Genomic DNA, 23370 nt, shown 5'->3' with positions numbered 1-23370 from the left:
AATGAATATGAGGTAAAAATAGGCATTGGGAGCCTTTATCATGTCCTTATCTCGCATACCCTGCCTAAAATCCTAGGTAGTTCATATGTACTTTCACCTAGGATAAGGTCTATACCACACGCTGATATAGGTTGCTGTGGCCCCCTTGCTGGTTTTAAGGTTTCTGCACCATAACATGTAATGAATATGAGGCAAATAGGGATTGGGACCCTTTTCCTTGTCCCTATCTCGCATAGCCTGCCTTAAATCCTAGGTAATTCATATGTACTATCACCTAGGACTAGGTCTCGGCTACACGCTGACATAGTTCGCTATGGCCCCCTTGCTTGTTTTAAGGTTAAAGCATCATAACATCCCAGCCAGCAAAACTTATGGGACCCATATGGGTCCCACATGGGTTACCATATGGGTCCCATATGGGCTACCCATCTGGGCCCCACATGGGTTTTGCAACAGGGCTCCATGTGGGTCCCATATGGGCAACCTATATGGGCTGAATGTGGGACCCATATGGGCCCCACATGGGTTTTGGAACTGGGCTCGATTTAGGACCCATATGGGTTTTTGAACAGGGCTTGATATGGGACCCATATGGGTCCCACATGGTATTTGTGGGCTCTATATGCCCTACCTAAGCAATTAATGTGGGGTAAACCGTTACTTTTGTTATTACAGGTTATAATATATTGATTCCAATTACCTAAAATATTTGATCTTGAGTGTTCACCTATTGCATTACTATCCTTTCATTGATTATCTCTACAAACAGCTATGTTGAGAAGTACAAATGACATAATGTCAACATAATATTTCATTACACAACAAAGATAGCAATAATCTTATTAAGTTTATTAACATGAAAACATTAGAAATGTAAAACAAGATGTACACTAAAAAAGACAACAAAAATTACATACTGACAATGTTAAGATTTTGCGTAATACTGGCAATATAAAAGTGGCACACAAGAAAAATGTCACTGAAATTATGACACATTTTTTTCAGTTTGGTTTGACAATACCAAGCTAAAACTATCTAGTACATTTATAATTTGATTAATAACTTAATAATAAGTGAAAACTGTTTTATTGATTGTATCTGTCAGTTAAAGCTGTCAAACTGAAAAAGTGTGTCAAAAATTACATGTAAAAAACACACACTTTTTAAAGACTTTAACGACATTCGGAGCTCCTCGGCCATTTTATCAAAAACAACCTCTGATGTATTTGGACGGTTTACATACTCAAAAAGCGGTACGTTTAAGTCCGCTGCAAGTAGATCGCGTAGTAATTTTTTTAGCAGTTAAACTTTATGACTTAACTCTTGGGAATCTTAATTATGTTTGCAATATTACACTTCACTGGCAATCAATTTAATCTTAGATCAATAAAAACAATTCTAAAACCCTACATTTAATTAATGATATAATTAAGAAATTTAACTGATGTACCGGCATACATCAAAGGTTGTTTTCGATAAAAATGGCCGCGGAGCTCCGAATGCTTTAACGAATGTGTTTAAAAAAAAATACACTAATCGAAAGACGCACAATTCTAATAAACAGAGCATGGAGTGCATCTACACATTCAAGTATAACAATATTGCTTAGACATAAAGCAGCGTTTCAAACCAGAAATGAAATAACAGTTTCAAGTTCATTGGTACATTGGATTCAATCACAAAAATCATACATGTAAAATAAAAAAGAATTTAAAAGGAGAAAAAATTAAACACAAACCAGAGCTATTGACTAACACAATTAATGCACCTTGTAATACTGACTAGTGAACTGACATGACTGAATGTTAAAACATATATATATCCTTATTTCCTCCATGTATGTTGAGTTACATTACAAAATACATATGAAACAAAAGTAGAGCAACAGCATATAAGTTACATTTGTATAACAAATATTTACATAATAAAATTATATCATTTAGACCTGATTCATTGTTGTATATCAAGAAGAATTTATTAATATATACACGCTCAATCCATAGGTTAAATATGTATCTACCATATACAAATCTGGGATCACTGTTATCGCCAGGGAAATAAATGGGGTTGATATAATTAAAGTCATCTGGCCCCAATTTCTCGAAAGTTCTTAAGCGTAACACCCTTAAGTAGCTTATTTCATTCAGCCAAATTTCTTACTTCATCTTAAAATAAGTTTATTTTGAGTGTATCAAAGTTTAAAATGGTGTACCCAGGATAAGAAAATATTATAGTAAAACAAAAACTGACATCATTCCGAGATATTATGATAATTATTCAATGTCAACAGGTTTCGCTTATTAAGAGTCTTCTTTAGAACAATCATCCAAATGTGAACTAAATATATTTGTCTTGTTGATGGGTCTCTTATTAGTCATGGACAGTTTGTCTTATGTTTATACAAAAAAGTAAAAGCAACATGGATTTGCCTATAAATATAGATAAGAAATGCTCTTCTTGAAGCCCTTAATGATATGAAAATTTAGGGGAAAAGTTGGAGATATCTCATTATTACATTATTGTGATACATTTTGCATACAAACTACATAACATGTCACACGACATTGATGTGTTTATGATAAAACAATAGAAGCATACTTATTGTATACTATCAATTTGAAAAATAGTCTGACAAGTTTTGCTGGTTTAATTCTGAGTTGTAAATCCGTATGTTCGTGGTTCGTGGAATCGTAAATTTTATGGTAAGTAAATAAGTCAACATTCTACTGAAGGAAGCATCGGGGTGACTCTTGCTCGGTCTTTGCGGCCAACCTCACGACTCCGCGACTCGGAAAGCCACTTCTATATGGCCCCCTCCATTTCCTTGCGGTTCTAAAGTGTGTTGCTGGGTTCAATTATTGACATCCTGTAAATAGTGTTAGTGGATAGATGAATATCTGAGACAGTTATTTCATCAAAGTGATTATCAAATGTTTAGTAATAAATAAGCAGCATTTTATCGTCAACTATCTATGGTAATTTTAGCTAGGCAGATAAATTTAGTTATCTTAAAAAGTTTGTTATTTTTTAACACTAATACTCAGTTATATTTTTTTTTAAATCCATTGATGTATATGCACAGCATAGGTAGTTTCATTTAGCACACCTTAATATATACAACAACAAAACCACCTACTGAAAAAGATGTTTATCAAGTGGAGTCTGTCCAGTTTCTTTTTTTGTTTGGTTTCCTTTAGGTTGTATTGGCGGGCCAGATTTGTTGTCAACACCGTCTTCATTATCCGGGAAACCGTGTCCACTGTGTCACTCCCACCATATTCTGCCAAGTATTTTACCTTGAACAAAAAGTTGTGCATGAAAATGCCTGTAAATCCACATATAAATGCAAAACAGCAAAAACTTTCAAGCAGAACCATAGTATCACACTCAATGTGGTACAATTAAATATTAAAATTTGAAGCACTGTCAGCGCCACCTATACTGGCTCAGTTTGTGTGCCTGCCCTTATATTGATAATATCAGATCACATTTCAAAAACAAACTTAAATGAATAATGTCACTTCAAAATGTAATTTTAAAGCTCAAATTATGCATTTTTAAATTTAAAGACACCTCATAAAAAATGTCAGTCAACTATGTTTGGGAAACTTACAATGGATGTTGCAGCATTCGCTTGTGACTTTCGCTCTTTGAAGGCTGCCAAATCCACCACAGTTTTGAGGGGGAAAGATATCTCCTCTGGCAACTCACTCGGACCTGCATCTTGTGCTGAATCTCTCGCCAGGATGAGACGCAGGAGCTGCGTATGTTATCGCAATTGCTCCTGCTGGTTTTCCAAAATCACAAAGATCCAGGTGTCCTGATCTGGAACAAATAACATTCTGTCAAAAATAAAAATTGAAACAAGACACTTCAGGTAATAAACAGTGAACCATTAAACCAATAATGTGATTGGCTGTTTGTTAATGTTTATAATAATAAAAAGATGCAAGGTTCAATTATGAAAACCATACTACATTCCATTAACATTTTCTATTTACCTTTTTGGATTCTGCTCTGCCGAGCATCGAATAATGAACAGGTAGCTGGAATGTTGGGGGGTGTTGGTCTTGACTGTAACAAGGCCATCATCCTCATCATCACCATTAGCATCAGTGGCACCCTGGCTCATATCCTCGTACAGCCTCGATCCTTGGTGCACTTTTAAATTGGATAAAAGATTAATGATTGTCAGAATCCATTCAAGAGAAAAGAATGTTAAAATCTCTTTGGAGGTCTATATGTAAATAGGTTCCCCACACCTGCATGAACCATTAATTTGCCGTTGTTTTTATTTAGTTTTGTTTTGTTTTTGGCATCTGCCATCCCGAATGCCTTTACTTTATAATTTATATATTATCGCGAAATTATATGACAAAATACAAAATCGTAGCACAAACAATACTTCTACAAGAAATTCATCAGTAATTCACTTGTTTAAAATCAAATTACTATAAATATAAATACAAGTTGCTTTAAAAGTTAAATAAGAACCCTTACCTGTTCTTAAAAGATGAATTTAACCATTATTTTTTCACTCAATCACGTTCATCATCCGCGCGTCTATAAAATGTCACGTGACAATTTTTTCTGCATATTTTTTTTTATTCGTGACTAAATTGCTACTAAAAACACAATTGCAAAAGGTTTATATTTAAGAAGTAATAAAAAAATGAAAATACGGAAAAATATTTTTTCCTTGTGTATTTATGTATCATCGCCACAACATCGTGCCTTACCATCTAACACTGCCCTACTATAATGATAATGCCGAGTATATGGGACCCATATGGGACCTATCTGGGGCATATCATGTCAAAAGATGTGAATCCGATTCATGAAATAATGAACTTTTTTCACATAGTATCGATGTTTACATATTTTCATATAACAATGATCTTCGTTTCCCTTTGTATATCCAATCAATATAGATGAACAGCTATATGGGTCCCATCTGGGTCCCATCTGGGCATTCTCAACCATATGGGTCCTATATGGGCCCCATATGGGCTTTTTGCCCAGATTCAGCCCATATGGGACCCATTTAGCCTTGCTTGCTGGGATGTAATAATATGAGGCAAATAGGGATTTGGAGCCTTTTCCATGTCCCTTTCTCGCATAGCCTGCCTAAAATCCTGGTAATACATATATACTATCACATAGGACTAGGTTTAATCCACGAGCTGACATAGGTCACTATTGTCATCTTGCTCGTTTTAAGGTTTCTGCACCGTACTATTTAATGAATATGAGTTAAAAATAGCCATTTGGGGCCTTTTCCATATCACTTTCTCGCACAATCTGCCTTAAATCCTATGTAATTCATATGTACTATCACCTAGGATAAGGTTTAAGCAACGACCTGCCATAGGTCGCTATGGTCCCTTTGCTCGTCTTAAGGTTTTTGCACTATAACATGTAATGAATATGAGGAAAATAGGCATTGGGAGCCTTTTCCATGTTGTCCCTATCACCCATAGTCTACCTAAAATCCTAGGTAATTAATATGTACTATCACCTAGGTCTTGGTCTAAGCTACACGCTGACATAGGGTGGTATGGTCCCCTTGCTCGTTTGAAGGTTTTTGCACAATAACATGTAATGAATATTAGGACAATGGACCTTGAGAGCATTATCCATGTCCCTATCTCGCATAGCCTGCCTAAAATCCTAGATAATTCATATGTACTATCATCTAGTACTAGGTCTGTCCTACATGGTGACATAGGTCGCTTTGGTCACCTTGCTCGTTATCAGGTTTCCGCACCAAAACATGTATATAATATGAATCAAACATGCATTGGGAGCCTTTTCCATGTCCCTATCTCGCATAGCATGCTTAAAATCCTAGGTTATTCATATGTACTATTACCTAGTACTAGGTCTCGGCTGCATGATGACAAAGGTCGATATGGTCCCGATGCTCGTTTTAAGGTTTCCACACCATAACATGTAATGAATATTAGACAATTATACATTGGGAGTCTTTTCCATGTCCCTATCTCGCGTAGCCTGCCAAAAATCTTATGTTATTCAAATGTACTATCACCTAGGACTAGGTCTAAGAAACAAGCTGACATAGGTCGGTATGGTCTCCTTGCTCGTTTAAAGGTTTCTGCACCGTAACATTTAGTGAATATGAGGTAAAAATAGGCATCGCGAGCCTTTTCCAAGTCCATATCTCGCATAGCCTGCCTAAAATCCTAGGTGATTCATATGTACTATCACATAGGACTAGGTCTAAGCTACATCTTGACATAGGTCACTTTGGTCCCCTTAATTGTTTTAAGGTTTTTGCGCAATAACATGCAATAAATGTGAGGCAAATTGGCATTGGCAGCATTTTTCATGTCCCTATCTCGCACAGCCTGCCTAAAATCCTGGGTAATTCATATGTACTATCATCTAGGACTAGGTTCAAGCAACGAGCTGACATAGGTCGCTATGGTCCCCTTGTTTTTTATGGTTTCTACACCATAACATTTAATAAATATGAGGTAAAAATAGTCATTTAGAGCCTTTTCCATGTCACTTTCTCGTACAATCTGCCTAAAATCCTAGGTAATACATATGTACTATCACCTAGGACTAGGTCTAAGCAACAAACTCTCATAGGTCTATATGGTCCCCTTGCTCGTTTTAAGTTTTCTTCACCATAACATGTAATGAAAATAAGGCAAATAGGCATAAGAGGCCATTTTCCATGTCCCTATATCGCATAGCCTGCCTACAATCCTAGATAATTCATATGTACTATCATCTAGCACTAGGTCTGAGCAACGAGCTGACATAGGTCGCTTTGGTCCCCTTGCTCGTTTTAAGGTTTTTGCACCATAGCATGTAATGAATATGAGGCAAATATGCATTGGTAGCCTTTATCATGTCCCTATCACTCATAGCCTACCTAAAATCCTAGGTAATTCATATGTACTATCACCTAGGACTAGGTGTAAGCTACACGCTGACATAGGGCGCTATGGTCCCCTTGCTCGTTCGAAAGTTTCTGCACCATAACATGTAATGACTATGAGGCAAATATACACTGGGAGCCTTTTCAACGTCCCTTTCTCGCATAGCCTGCCTAAAATCAGACGTTATTAATATGTACTATCACCTAGGACTAGGTCTCTGCTACATGGTGGCATAGGTCGCTTTGGTCCCGTTTCTCGTTTTAAGGTTTCTGCACCATAACATGTAATTAATACGAGGCAAATATGCATTGAGAGCCTTTTTCATATACGTATCTCGCATAGCGTGCCTAAAATCCTATGTTATTCATATGTACTATCACCTAGGACTTGGTCTCGGCTACATGGTGACACATGTCGCTGTGGTCCCCTTGCTCGTTTTAATGTTTTCGCGCCATAACAAGTTTATGGCTATGCGGCAAATATATATTGGGGGTCTATTCCATGTTCCTCTACCGCATAGTCTGCCTAAAATCTTAAATATTCATATGTACTATCACCTAGGACTAGGTTTAAGATACACGCTGACATAGGTCGGTATGGTCTCCTTGCTCGTTTGAAGGTTTTTGCACCATAACATTTAATGAATATGAGGTAAAAATAGGCATTGGGAGCCTTTATCATGTCCTTATCTCGCATACCCTGCCTAAAATCCTAGGTAGTTCATATGTACTTTCACCTAGGATAAGGTCTATACCACACGCTGATATAGGTTGCTGTGGCCCCCTTGCTGGTTTTAAGGTTTCTGCACCATAACATGTAATGAATATGAGGCAAATAGGGATTGGGACCCTTTTCCTTGTCCCTATCTCGCATAGCCTGCCTTAAATCCTAGGTAATTCATATGTACTATCACCTAGGACTAGGTCTCGGCTACACGCTGACATAGTTCGCTATGGCCCCCTTGCTTGTTTTAAGGTTAAAGCATCATAACATCCCAGCCAGCAAAACTTATGGGACCCATATGGGTCCCACATGGGTTACCATATGGGTCCCATATGGGCTACCCATCTGGGCCCCACATGGGTTTTGCAACAGGGCTCCATGTGGGTCCCATATGGGCAACCTATATGGGCTGAATGTGGGACCCATATGGGCCCCACATGGGTTTTGGAACTGGGCTCGATTTAGGACCCATATGGGTTTTTGAACAGGGCTTGATATGGGACCCATATGGGTCCCACATGGTATTTGTGGGCTCTATATGCCCTACCTAAGCAATTAATTTGGGGTAAACCGTTACTTTTGTTATTACAGGTTATAATATATTGATTCCAATTACCTAAAATATTTGATCTTGAGTGTTCACCTATTGCATTACTATCCTTTCATTGATTATCTCTACAAACAGCTATGTTGAGAAGTACAAATGACATAATGTCAACATAATATTTCATTACACAACAAAGATAGCAATAATCTTATTAAGTTTATTAACATGAAAACATTAGAAATGTAAAACAAGATGTACACTAAAAAAGACAACAAAAATTACATACTGACAATGTTAAGATTTTGCGTAATACTGGCAATATAAAAGTGGCACACAAGAAAAATGTCACTGAAATTATGACACATTTTTTTCAGTTTGGTTTGACAATACCAAGCTAAAACTATCTAGTACATTTATAATTTGATTAATAACTTAATAATAAGTGAAAACTGTTTTATTGATTGTATCTGTCAGTTAAAGCTGTCAAACTGAAAAAGTGTGTCAAAAATTACATGTAAAAAACACACACTTTTTAAAGACTTTAACGACATTCGGAGCTCCTCGGCCATTTTATCAAAAACAACCTCTGATGTATTTGGACGGTTTACATACTCAAAAAGCGGTACGTTTAAGTCCGCTGCAAGTAGATCGCGTAGTAATTTTTTTAGCAGTTAAACTTTATGACTTAACTCTTGGGAATCTTAATTATGTTTGCAATATTACACTTCACTGGCAATCAATTTAATCTTAGATCAATAAAAACAATTCTAAAACCCTACATTTAATTAATGATATAATTAAGAAATTTAACTGATGTACCGGCATACATCAAAGGTTGTTTTCGATAAAAATGGCCGCGGAGCTCCGAATGCTTTAACGAATGTGTTTAAAAAAAAATACACTAATCGAAAGACGCACAATTCTAATAAACAGAGCATGGAGTGCATCTACACATTCAAGTATAACAATATTGCTTAGACATAAAGCAGCGTTTCAAACCAGAAATGAAATAACAGTTTCAAGTTCATTGGTACATTGGATTCAATCACAAAAATCATACATGTAAAATAAAAAAGAATTTAAAAGGAGAAAAAATTAAACACAAACCAGAGCTATTGACTAACACAATTAATGCACCTTGTAATACTGACTAGTGAACTGACATGACTGAATGTTAAAACATATATATATCCTTATTTCCTCCATGTATGTTGAGTTACATTACAAAATACATATGAAACAAAAGTAGAGCAACAGCATATAAGTTACATTTGTATAACAAATATTTACATAATAAAATTATATCATTTAGACCTGATTCATTGTTGTATATCAAGAAGAATTTATTAATATATACACGCTCAATCCATAGGTTAAATATGTATCTACCATATACAAATCTGGGATCACTGTTATCGCCAGGGAAATAAATGGGGTTGATATAATTAAAGTCATCTGGCCCCAATTTCTCGAAAGTTCTTAAGCGTAACACCCTTAAGTAGCTTATTTCATTCAGCCAAATTTCTTACTTCATCTTAAAATAAGTTTATTTTGAGTGTATCAAAGTTTAAAATGGTGTACCCAGGATAAGAAAATATTATAGTAAAACAAAAACTGACATCATTCCGAGATATTATGATAATTATTCAATGTCAACAGGTTTCGCTTATTAAGAGTCTTCTTTAGAACAATCATCCAAATGTGAACTAAATATATTTGTCTTGTTGATGGGTCTCTTATTAGTCATGGACAGTTTGTCTTATGTTTATACAAAAAAGTAAAAGCAACATGGATTTGCCTATAAATATAGATAAGAAATGCTCTTCTTGAAGCCCTTAATGATATGAAAATTTAGGGGAAAAGTTGGAGATATCTCATTATTACATTATTGTGATACATTTTGCATACAAACTACATAACATGTCACACGACATTGATGTGTTTATGATAAAACAATAGAAGCATACTTATTGTATACTATCAATTTGAAAAATAGTCTGACAAGTTTTGCTGGTTTAATTCTGAGTTGTAAATCCGTATGTTCGTGGTTCGTGGAATCGTAAATTTTATGGTAAGTAAATAAGTCAACATTCTACTGAAGGAAGCATCGGGGTGACTCTTGCTCGGTCTTTGCGGCCAACCTCACGACTCCGCGACTCGGAAAGCCACTTCTATATGGCCCCCTCCATTTCCTTGCGGTTCTAAAGTGTGTTGCTGGGTTCAATTATTGACATCCTGTAAATAGTGTTAGTGGATAGATGAATATCTGAGACAGTTATTTCATCAAAGTGATTATCAAATGTTTAGTAATAAATAAGCAGCATTTTATCGTCAACTATCTATGGTAATTTTAGCTAGGCAGATAAATTTAGTTATCTTAAAAAGTTTGTTATTTTTTAACACTAATACTCAGTTATATTTTTTTTTAAATCCATTGATGTATATGCACAGCATAGGTAGTTTCATTTAGCACACCTTAATATATACAACAACAAAACCACCTACTGAAAAAGATGTTTATCAAGTGGAGTCTGTCCAGTTTCTTTTTTTGTTTGGTTTCCTTTAGGTTGTATTGGCGGGCCAGATTTGTTGTCAACACCGTCTTCATTATCCGGGGAAAACGTGTCCACTGTGTCACTCCCACCATATTCTGCCAAGTTTTTTACCTTGAACAAAAAGTTGTGCATGAAAATGCCTGTAAATCCACATATAAATGCAAAACAGCAAAAACTTTCAAGCAGAACCATAGTATCACACTCAATGTGGTACAATTAAATATTAAAATTTGAAGCACTGTCAGCGCCACCTATACTGGCTCAGTTTGTGTGCCTGCCCTTATATTGATAATATCAGATCACATTTCAAAAACAAACTTAAATGAATAATGTCACTTCAAAATGTAATTTTAAAGCTCAAATTATGCATTTTTAAATTTAAAGACACCTCATAAAAAATGTCAGTCAACTATGTTTGGGAAACTTACAATGGATGTTGCAGCATTCGCTTGTGACTTTCGCTCTTTGAAGGCTGCCAAATCCACCACAGTTTTGAGGGGGAAAGATATCTCCTCTGGCAACTCACTCGGACCTGCATCTTGTGCTGAATCTCTCGCCAGGATGAGACGCAGGAGCTGCGTATGTTATCGCAATTGCTCCTGCTGGTTTTCCAAAATCACAAAGATCCAGGTGTCCTGATCTGGAACAAATAACATTCTGTCAAAAATAAAAATTGAAACAAGACACTTCAGGTAATAAACAGTGAACCATTAAACCAATAATGTGATTGGCTGTTTGTTAATGTTTATAATAATAAAAAGATGCAAGGTTCAATTATGAAAACCATACTACATTCCATTAACATTTTCTATTTACCTTTTTGGATTCTGCTCTGCCGAGCATCGAATAATGAACAGGTAGCTGGAATGTTGGGGGGTAATGGTCTTGACTGTAACAAGGCCATCATCCTCATCATCACCATTAGCATCAGTGGCACCCTGGCTCATATCCTCGTACAGCCTCGATCCTTGGTGCACTTTTAAATTGGATAAAAGATTAATGATTGTCAGAATCCATTCAAGAGAAAAGAATGTTAAAATCTCTTTGGAGGTCTATATGTAAATAGGTTCCCCACACCTGCATGAACCATTAATTTGCCGTTGTTTTTATTTAGTTTTGTTTTGTTTTTGGCATCTGCCATCCCGAATGCCTTTACTTTATAATTTATATATTATCGCGAAATTATATGACAAAATACAAAATCGTAGCACAAACAATACTTCTACAAGAAATTCATCAGTAATTCACTTGTTTAAAATCAAATTACTATAAATATAAATACAAGTTGCTTTAAAAGTTAAATAAGAACCCTTACCTGTTCTTAAAAGATGAATTTAACCATTATTTTTTCACTCAATCACGTTCATCATCCGCGCGTCTATAAAATGTCACGTGACAATTTTTTCTGCATATTTTTTTTTATTCGTGACTAAATTGCTACTAAAAACACAATTGCAAAAGGTTTATATTTAAGAAGTAATAAAAAAATGAAAATACGGAAAAATATTTTTTCCTTGTGTATTTATGTATCATCGCCACAACATCGTGCCTTACCATCTAACACTGCCCTACTATAATGATAATGCCGAGTATATGGGACCCATATGGGACCTATCTGGGGCATATCATGTCAAAAGATGTGAATCCGATTCATGAAATAATGAACTTTTTTCACATAGTATCGATGTTTACATATTTTCATATAACAATGATCTTCGTTTCCCTTTGTATATCCAATCAATATAGATGAACAGCTATATGGGTCCCATCTGGGTCCCATCTGGGCATTCTCAACCATATGGGTCCTATATGGGCCCCATATGGGCTTTTTGCCCAGATTCAGCCCATATGGGACCCATTTAGCCTTGCTTGCTGGGATGTAATAATATGAGGCAAATAGGGATTTGGAGCCTTTTCCATGTCCCTTTCTCGCATAGCCTGCCTAAAATCCTGGTAATACATATATACTATCACATAGGACTAGGTTTAATCCACGAGCTGACATAGGTCACTATTGTCATCTTGCTCGTTTTAAGGTTTCTGCACCGTACTATTTAATGAATATGAGTTAAAAATAGCCATTTGGGGCCTTTTCCATATCACTTTCTCGCACAATCTGCCTTAAATCCTATGTAATTCATATGTACTATCACCTAGGATAAGGTTTAAGCAACGACCTGCCATAGGTCGCTATGGTCCCTTTGCTCGTCTTAAGGTTTTTGCACTATAACATGTAATGAATATGAGGAAAATAGGCATTGGGAGCCTTTTCCATGTTGTCCCTATCACCCATAGTCTACCTAAAATCCTAGGTAATTAATATGTACTATCACCTAGGTCTTGGTCTAAGCTACACGCTGACATAGGGTGGTATGGTCCCCTTGCTCGTTTGAAGGTTTTTGCACAATAACATGTAATGAATATTAGGACAATGGACCTTGAGAGCATTATCCATGTCCCTATCTCGCATAGCCTGCCTAAAATCCTAGATAATTCATATGTACTATCATCTAGTACTAGGTCTGTCCTACATGGTGACATAGGTCGCTTTGGTCACCTTGCTCGTTATCAGGTTTCCGCACCAAAACATGTATATAATATGAATCAAACATGCATTGGGAGCCTTTTCCATGTCCCTATCTCGCATAGCATGCTTAAAATCCTAGGTTATTCATATGTACTATTACCTAGTACTAGGTCTCGGCTGCATGATGACAAAGGTCGATATGGTCCCGATGCTCGTTTTAAGGTTTCCACACCATAACATGTAATGAATATTAGACAATTATACATTGGGAGTCTTTTCCATGTCCCTATCTCGCGTAGCCTGCCAAAAATCTTATGTTATTCAAATGTACTATCACCTAGGACTAGGTCTAAGAAACAAGCTGACATAGGTCGGTATGGTCTCCTTGCTCGTTTAAAGGTTTCTGCACCGTAACATTTAGTGAATATGAGGTAAAAATAGGCATCGCGAGCCTTTTCCAAGTCCATATCTCGCATAGCCTGCCTAAAATCCTAGGTGATTCATATGTACTATCACATAGGACTAGGTCTAAGCTACATCTTGACATAGGTCACTTTGGTCCCCTTAATTGTTTTAAGGTTTTTGCGCAATAACATGCAATAAATGTGAGGCAAATTGGCATTGGCAGCATTTTTCATGTCCCTATCTCGCACAGCCTGCCTAAAATCCTGGGTAATTCATATGTACTATCATCTAGGACTAGGTTCAAGCAACGAGCTGACATAGGTCGCTATGGTCCCCTTGTTTTTTATGGTTTCTACACCATAACATTTAATAAATATGAGGTAAAAATAGTCATTTAGAGCCTTTTCCATGTCACTTTCTCGTACAATCTGCCTAAAATCCTAGGTAATACATATGTACTATCACCTAGGACTAGGTCTAAGCAACAAACTCTCATAGGTCTATATGGTCCCCTTGCTCGTTTTAAGTTTTCTTCACCATAACATGTAATGAAAATAAGGCAAATAGGCATAAGAGGCCATTTTCCATGTCCCTATATCGCATAGCCTGCCTACAATCCTAGATAATTCATATGTACTATCATCTAGCACTAGGTCTGAGCAACGAGCTGACATAGGTCGCTTTGGTCCCCTTGCTCGTTTTAAGGTTTTTGCACCATAGCATGTAATGAATATGAGGCAAATATGCATTGGTAGCCTTTATCATGTCCCTATCACTCATAGCCTACCTAAAATCCTAGGTAATTCATATGTACTATCACCTAGGACTAGGTGTAAGCTACACGCTGACATAGGGCGCTATGGTCCCCTTGCTCGTTCGAAAGTTTCTGCACCATAACATGTAATGACTATGAGGCAAATATACACTGGGAGCCTTTTCAACGTCCCTTTCTCGCATAGCCTGCCTAAAATCAGACGTTATTAATATGTACTATCACCTAGGACTAGGTCTCTGCTACATGGTGGCATAGGTCGCTTTGGTCCCGTTTCTCGTTTTAAGGTTTCTGCACCATAACATGTAATTAATACGAGGCAAATATGCATTGAGAGCCTTTTTCATATACGTATCTCGCATAGCGTGCCTAAAATCCTATGTTATTCATATGTACTATCACCTAGGACTTGGTCTCGGCTACATGGTGACACATGTCGCTGTGGTCCCCTTGCTCGTTTTAATGTTTTCGCGCCATAACAAGTTTATGGCTATGCGGCAAATATATATTGGGGGTCTATTCCATGTTCCTCTACCGCATAGTCTGCCTAAAATCTTAAATATTCATATGTACTATCACCTAGGACTAGGTTTAAGATACACGCTGACATAGGTCGGTATGGTCTCCTTGCTCGTTTGAAGGTTTTTGCACCATAACATTTAATGAATATGAGGTAAAAATAGGCATTGGGAGCCTTTATCATGTCCTTATCTCGCATACCCTGCCTAAAATCCTAGGTAGTTCATATGTACTTTCACCTAGGATAAGGTCTATACCACACGCTGATATAGGTTGCTGTGGCCCCCTTGCTGGTTTTAAGGTTTCTGCACCATAACATGTAATGAATATGAGGCAAATAGGGATTGGGACCCTTTTCCTTGTCCCTATCTCGCATAGCCTGCCTTAAATCCTAGGTAATTCATATGTACTATCACCTAGGACTAGGTCTCGGCTACACGCTGACATAGTTCGCTATGGCCCCCTTGCTTGTTTTAAGGTTAAAGCATCATAACATCCCAGCCAGCAAAACTTATGGGACCCATATGGGTCCCACATGGGTTACCATATGGGTCCCATATGGGCTACCCATCTGGGCCCCACATGGGTTTTGCAACAGGGCTCCATGTGGGTCCCATATGGGCAACCTATATGGGCTGAATGTGGGACCCATATGGGCCCCACATGGGTTTTGGAACTGGGCTCGATTTAGGACCCATATGGGTTTTTGAACAGGGCTTGATATGGGACCCATATGGGTCCCACATGGTATTTGTGGGCTCTATATGCCCTACCTAAGCAATTAATTTGGGGTAAACCGTTACTTTTGTTATTACAGGTTATAATATATTGATTCCAATTACCTAAAATATTTGATCTTGAGTGTTCACCTATTGCATTACTATCCTTTCATTGATTATCTCTACAAACAGCTATGTTGAGAAGTACAAATGACATAATGTCAACATAATATTTCATTACACAACAAAGATAGCAATAATCTTATTAAGTTTATTAACATGAAAACATTAGAAATGTAAAACAAGATGTACACTAAAAAAGACAACAAAAATTACATACTGACAATGTTAAGATTTTGCGTAATACTGGCAATATAAAAGTGGCACACAAGAAAAATGTCACTGAAATTATGACACATTTTTTTCAGTTTGGTTTGACAATACCAAGCTAAAACTATCTAGTACATTTATAATTTGATTAATAACTTAATAATAAGTGAAAACTGTTTTATTGATTGTATCTGTCAGTTAAAGCTGTCAAACTGAAAAAGTGTGTCAAAAATTACATGTAAAAAACACACACTTTTTAAAGACTTTAACGACATTCGGAGCTCCTCGGCCATTTTATCAAAAACAACCTCTGATGTATTTGGACGGTTTACATACTCAAAAAGCGGTACGTTTAAGTCCGCTGCAAGTAGATCGCGTAGTAATTTTTTTAGCAGTTAAACTTTATGACTTAACTCTTGGGAATCTTAATTATGTTTGCAATATTACACTTCACTGGCAATCAATTTAATCTTAGATTAATAAAAACAATTCTAAAACCCTACATTTAATTAATGATATAATTAAGAAATTTAACTGATGTACCGGCATACATCAAAGGTTGTTTTCGATAAAAATGGCCGCGGAGCTCCGAATGCTTTAACGAATGTGTTTAAAAAAAAATACACTAATCGAAAGACGCACAATTCTAATAAACAGAGCATGGAGTGCATCATTACAAAACACCGTCTTCATTATCCGGGAAAACGTGTCCACTGTGTCACTCCCACCATATTCTGCCAAGTTTTTTACCTTGAACAAAAAGTTGTGCATGAAAATGCCTGTAAATCCACATATAAATGCAAAACAGCAAAAACTTTCGAGCAGAACCATAGTATCACACTCAATGTGGTACAATTAAATATTAAAATTTGAAGCACTGTCAGCGCCACCTATACTGGCTCAGTTTGTGTGCCTGCCCTTATATTGATAATATCAGATCACATTTCAAAAACAAACTTAAATGAATAATGTCACTTCAAAATGTAATTTTAAAGCTCAAATTATGCATTTTTAAATTTAAAGACACCTCATAAAAAAGGTCAGTCAACTATGTTTGGGAAACTTACAATGGATGTTGCAGCATTCGCTTGTGACTTTCGCTCTTTGAAGGCTGCCAAATCCACCACAGTTTTGAGGGGGAAAGATATCTCCTCTGGCAACTCACTCGGACCTGCATCTTGTGCTGAATCTCTCGCCAGGATGAGACGCAGGAGCTGCGTATGTTATCGCAATTGCTCCTGCTGGTTTTCCAAAATCACAAAGATCCAGGTGTCCTGATCTGGAACAAATAACATTCTGTCAAAAATAAAAATTGAAACAAGACACTTCAGGTAATAAACAGTGAACCATTAAACCAATAATGTGATTGGCTGTTTGTTAATGTTTATAATAATAAAAAGATGCAAGGTTCAATTATGAAAACCATACTACATTCCATTAACATTTTCTATTTACCTTTTTGGATTCTGCTCTGCCGAGCATCGAATAATGAACAGGTAGCTGGAATGTTGGGGGGTGTTGGTCTTGACTGTAACAAGGCCATCATCCTCATCATCACCATTAGCATCAGTGGCACACTGGCTCATATCCTCGTACAGCCTCGATCCTTGGTGCACTTTTAAATTGGATAAAAGATTAATGATTGTCAGAATCCATTCAAGAGAAAAGAATGTTAAAATCTCTTTGGAGGTCTATATGTAAATAGGTTCCCCACACCTGCATGAACCATTAATTTGCCGTTGTTTTTATTTAGTTTTGTTTTGTTTTGGCATCTGCCATCCCGAATGCCTTTACTTTATAATTTATATATTATCGCGAAATTATATGACAAAATACAAAATCGTAGCACAAACAATACTTCTACAAGAAATTCATCAGTAATTCACTTGTTTAAAATCAAATTACTATAAATATAAATACAAGTTGCTTTAAAAGTTAAATAAGAACCCTTACCTGTTCTTAAAAGATGAATTTAACCATTATTTTTTCACTCAATCACGTTCATCATCCGCGCGTCTATAAAATGTCACGTGACAATTTTTTCTGCATATTTTTTTTTATTCGTGACTAAATTGCTACTAAAAACACAATTGCAAAAGGTTTATATTTAAGAAGTAATAAAAAAATGAAAATACGGAAAAATATTTTTTCCTTGTGTATTTATGTATCATCGCCACAACATCGTGCCTTACCATCTAACACTGCCCTACTATAATGATAATGCCGAGTATATGGGACCCATATGGGACCTATCTGGGGCATATCATGTCAAAAGATGTGAATCCGATTCATGAAATAATGAACTTTTTTCACATAGTATCGATGTTTACATATTTTCATATAACAATGATCTTCGTTTCCCTTTGTATATCCAATCAATATAGATGAACAGCTATATGGGTCCCATCTGGGTCCCATCTGGGCATTCTCAACCATATGGGTCCTATATGGGCCCCATATGGGCTTTTTGCCCAGATTCAGCCCATATGGGACCCATTTAGCCTTGCTTGCTGGGATGTAATAATATGAGGCAAATAGGGATTTGGAGCCTTTTCCATGTCCCTTTCTCGCATAGCCTGCCTAAAATCCTGGTAATACATATATACTATCACATAGGACTAGGTTTAATCCACGAGCTGACATAGGTCACTATTGTCATCTTGCTCGTTTTAAGGTTTCTGCACCGTACTATTTAATGAATATGAGTTAAAAATAGCCATTTGGGGCCTTTTCCATATCACTTTCTCGCACAATCTGCCTTAAATCCTATGTAATTCATATGTACTATCACCTAGGATAAGGTTTAAGCAACGACCTGCCATAGGTCGCTATGGTCCCTTTGCTCGTCTTAAGGTTTTTGCACTATAACATGTAATGAATATGAGGAAAATAGGCATTGGGAGCCTTTTCCATGTTGTCCCTATCACCCATAGTCTACCTAAAATCCTAGGTAATTAATATGTACTATCACCTAGGTCTTGGTCTAAGCTACACGCTGACATAGGGTGGTATGGTCCCCTTGCTCGTTTGAAGGTTTTTGCACAATAACATGTAATGAATATTAGGACAATGGACCTTGAGAGCATTATCCATGTCCCTATCTCGCATAGCCTGCCTAAAATCCTAGATAATTCATATGTACTATCATCTAGTACTAGGTCTGTCCTACATGGTGACATAGGTCGCTTTGGTCACCTTGCTCGTTATCAGGTTTCCGCACCAAAACATGTATATAATATGAATCAAACATGCATTGGGAGCCTTTTCCATGTCCCTATCTCGCATAGCATGCTTAAAATCCTAGGTTATTCATATGTACTATTACCTAGTACTAGGTCTCGGCTGCATGATGACAAAGGTCGATATGGTCCCGATGCTCGTTTTAAGGTTTCCACACCATAACATGTAATGAATATTAGACAATTATACATTGGGAGTCTTTTCCATGTCCCTATCTCGCGTAGCCTGCCAAAAATCTTATGTTATTCAAATGTACTATCACCTAGGACTAGGTCTAAGAAACAAGCTGACATAGGTCGGTATGGTCTCCTTGCTCGTTTAAAGGTTTCTGCACCGTAACATTTAGTGAATATGAGGTAAAAATAGGCATCGCGAGCCTTTTCCAAGTCCATATCTCGCATAGCCTGCCTAAAATCCTAGGTGATTCATATGTACTATCACATAGGACTAGGTCTAAGCTACATCTTGACATAGGTCACTTTGGTCCCCTTAATTGTTTTAAGGTTTTTGCGCAATAACATGCAATAAATGTGAGGCAAATTGGCATTGGCAGCATTTTTCATGTCCCTATCTCGCACAGCCTGCCTAAAATCCTGGGTAATTCATATGTACTATCATCTAGGACTAGGTTCAAGCAACGAGCTGACATAGGTCGCTATGGTCCCCTTGTTTTTTATGGTTTCTACACCATAACATTTAATAAATATGAGGTAAAAATAGTCATTTAGAGCCTTTTCCATGTCACTTTCTCGTACAATCTGCCTAAAATCCTAGGTAATACATATGTACTATCACCTAGGACTAGGTCTAAGCAACAAACTCTCATAGGTCTATATGGTCCCCTTGCTCGTTTTAAGTTTTCTTCACCATAACATGTAATGAAAATAAGGCAAATAGGCATAAGAGGCCATTTTCCATGTCCCTATATCGCATAGCCTGCCTACAATCCTAGATAATTCATATGTACTATCATCTAGCACTAGGTCTGAGCAACGAGCTGACATAGGTCGCTTTGGTCCCCTTGCTCGTTTTAAGGTTTTTGCACCATAGCATGTAATGAATATGAGGCAAATATGCATTGGTAGCCTTTATCATGTCCCTATCACTCATAGCCTACCTAAAATCCTAGGTAATTCATATGTACTATCACCTAGGACTAGGTGTAAGCTACACGCTGACATAGGGCGCTATGGTCCCCTTGCTCGTTCGAAAGTTTCTGCACCATAACATGTAATGACTATGAGGCAAATATACACTGGGAGCCTTTTCAACGTCCCTTTCTCGCATAGCCTGCCTAAAATCAGACGTTATTAATATGTACTATCACCTAGGACTAGGTCTCTGCTACATGGTGGCATAGGTCGCTTTGGTCCCGTTTCTCGTTTTAAGGTTTCTGCACCATAACATGTAATTAATACGAGGCAAATATGCATTGAGAGCCTTTTTCATATACGTATCTCGCATAGCGTGCCTAAAATCCTATGTTATTCATATGTACTATCACCTAGGACTTGGTCTCGGCTACATGGTGACACATGTCGCTGTGGTCCCCTTGCTCGTTTTAATGTTTTCGCGCCATAACAAGTTTATGGCTATGCGGCAAATATATATTGGGGGTCTATTCCATGTTCCTCTACCGCAAAGCCTGCCTTAAATCCTACGAATTTCATATGTTCAATCACCTAAGACTAGGTCTCGGCTAAACGATGAAATACGTTTCTTTGGTCCCGTTTCTCGTTTTAAATGTTCTGCACCATTACATGTAATGAATGTAGGGCAATAGGCATTGGGAGCCTTTTTCATGTCTCGCATAGCCTGCCTAAAATCCTAGGTAATTCATATGTACTATCATCTAGGACTAGGTTCAAGCAAAGCGCTGACATAGGTCGCTATGGTCCCCGTGCTCGTTTTAAGGTTTCTGAACCATAACATGTAATAAATGTGAGGCCAATTGGCATTTGGAGCATTTTTCATGTCCCTATCTCGCATAGCCTGCCTAAAATCCTAGGTAATTCATATGTACTATCACCTAGGACTAGGGACATAGGCCGCTATGGTCCCCTTGCTCGTTTTAAGGTTTTTGAACCATAACATGTAATGAATATGAGGCAAATAGGTTTAGGGGGCCTTTTCCATGTCCCTATATCGCATAGCCTGCCTAAAATCCTAGATAATTCATATTTACTACCACCTAGGACTAGGTCTAAGCAACGAGCTGACATAGGCCGCTTTGGTCCCCTTGCTTGTTTAAGGTTTTCGCAACATAACATTTGATGAATATGAGGTAAAAATAGACATTTTGAGTCTTTCCCATGTCCCTATCACGCACAATCTGCCTAAAATCCTAGATAATTCATATGTACTATCTCCTAGGACTAGGTCTAAGCTACACGGTGACATAGGTCGCTGTGGTCCCCTTGCTCGTTGTAAGGATTCTGAACCATAACGTGTAATGAATATGAGTCAAATTAGGCATGTGGAGCATTTTCCATGTCCCTATCTCGTATAGCCAGCCTAAAATCCTTGGTTATTCATATGCACTATCACCTAGGACTAGGTCTAAGCTACACACTGACATAGGGCGCTATGTTCCCCTTGCTCGTATAAAGGTTTTTGTACCATAACATGTAATGAATATGAGGGAAAAATAGGCATTTGGAGCCTTTTCCATGTCACTTTCTGTCACAATCTGCCTAAAATCCTAGGTTATTCATTTGTACTATCACCTAGGAATATGTCTAAGCAACTAACTGGCATAGGTCGCTATGGTCCCCTTGCTCGTTTTAAGGTTACTTCACCATAATATCTAATGAATATGAGGCAAATAGGCATAAGGGGCCTTTCCCATGTCCCTATATTGCATAGCCTGCCTAAAATCCTAGGGTATTCACATGTGCCATCACCTAGGGCCAGGTCTCGGCTACACAGTGACATAGGTCCCTATGGTCCCCTTGCTCGTTTCTGCGAGAACGAGTCCTTACATGTATGGTAGGGGTCAGTAGGGCTTATATTGCCCATATACGCACAATGTTGGGCTAAGGACGGGGCCAGACTAAAATCCTCGTAGTATTAACAGTTTGCCCGAATGTATCACACTGCCAGGTAACCCTTGGATACAGTGCCATTGGTCCCCTTGCTCGTTTTTAAGGCATCCGCACCATAACAGTGTCTGAATATGGGCCAAATTGGCATTGGGGATCGAGTTCATGTCCCTATCCCAGCATAGCCTGCCTAAAATCCTAGGGTATTCACATGTGCCATCACCTAGGGCCAGGTCTCGGCTACACAGTGACATAGGTCCCTATGGTCCCCTTGCTCGTTTCTGCGAGAACGAGTCCTTACATGTATGGTAGGGGTCAGTAGGGCTTATATTGCCCATATACGCACAATGTTGGGCTAAGGACGGGGCCAGACTAAAATCCTCGTAGTATTAACAGTTTGCCCCGAATGTATCACACCTGCCAGGTAACCCTTGGATACAGTGCCATTGGTCCCCTTGCTCGTTTTTAAGGCATCCGCACCATAACAGTGTCTGAATATGGGCAAAATTGGCATGGAGGATCGAGTTCATGTCCCTATCCCGCATAGCCTGCCTAAAATCCTAGGGTATTCACATGTGCCATCACCTAGGGCCAGGTCTCGGCTATACAGTGACATAGGTCCCTATGGTCCCCTTGCTCGTTTCTGCGAGAACGAGTCCTTACATGTATGGTAGGGGTCAGTAGGGCTTATATTGCCCATATACGCACAATGTTGGGCTAAGGACGGGGCCAGACTAAAATCCTCGTAGTATTAACAGTTTGCCCCGAATGTATCACACCGCCAGGTAACCCTTGGATACAGTGCCATTGGTCCCCTTGCTCGTTTTTAAGGCATCCGCACCATAACAGTGTCTGAATATGGGCCAAATTGGCATGGGGGATCGAGTTCATGTCCCTATCCCGCATAGCCTGCCTAAAATCCTAGGGTATTCACATGTGCCATCACCTAGGGCCAGGTCTCGGCTACACAGTGACATAGGTCCCTATGGTCCCCTTGCTCGTTTCTGCGAGAACGAGTCCTTACATGTATGGTAGGGGTCAGTAGGGCTTATATTGCCCATATACGCACAATGTTGGGCTA

At 37.9% G+C, this 23370-nt stretch overlaps 3 long non-coding RNA genes across 4 annotated transcripts; all 3 read right to left on the bottom strand.

Moving 5' to 3' along the window:
• Nucleotides 1-834: 834 nt before the first annotated feature.
• Nucleotides 835-6125, bottom strand: LOC128220521 (uncharacterized). The gene is made up of 5 exons (XR_008258802.1): nucleotides 4501-6125; nucleotides 4002-4161; nucleotides 3614-3825; nucleotides 3137-3296; nucleotides 835-2866 (listed from the first exon to the last, which is right to left on the bottom strand). It is a non-coding gene; the product is annotated as an uncharacterized LOC128220521 (long non-coding RNA).
• Nucleotides 6126-8384: 2259 nt separating this feature from the next.
• Nucleotides 8385-13678, bottom strand: LOC128220523 (uncharacterized). Of its 2 annotated transcripts, XR_008258804.1 has the most exons (5): nucleotides 12052-13678; nucleotides 11553-11712; nucleotides 11165-11376; nucleotides 10687-10847; nucleotides 8385-10416 (listed from the first exon to the last, which is right to left on the bottom strand). It is a non-coding gene; the product is annotated as an uncharacterized LOC128220523 (long non-coding RNA). The 2 variants fall into 2 exon arrangements; XR_008258803.1 differs by having other exon boundaries at nucleotides 11553-13673.
• Nucleotides 13679-15935: 2257 nt separating this feature from the next.
• LOC128220520 (uncharacterized) lies at nucleotides 15936-19546 on the bottom strand. The gene is made up of 4 exons (XR_008258801.1): nucleotides 17962-19546; nucleotides 17464-17623; nucleotides 17076-17287; nucleotides 15936-16758 (listed from the first exon to the last, which is right to left on the bottom strand). It is a non-coding gene; the product is annotated as an uncharacterized LOC128220520 (long non-coding RNA).
• Nucleotides 19547-23370: the final 3824 nt, after the last annotated feature.

The sequence above is a fragment of the Mya arenaria genome, chromosome 15, assembly GCF_026914265.1.
Source record: "Mya arenaria isolate MELC-2E11 chromosome 15, ASM2691426v1".
Lineage (NCBI taxonomy): Eukaryota > Metazoa > Mollusca > Bivalvia > Myida > Myidae > Mya > Mya arenaria.
This window is presented reverse-complemented; position numbering and strand designations above follow the sequence as displayed.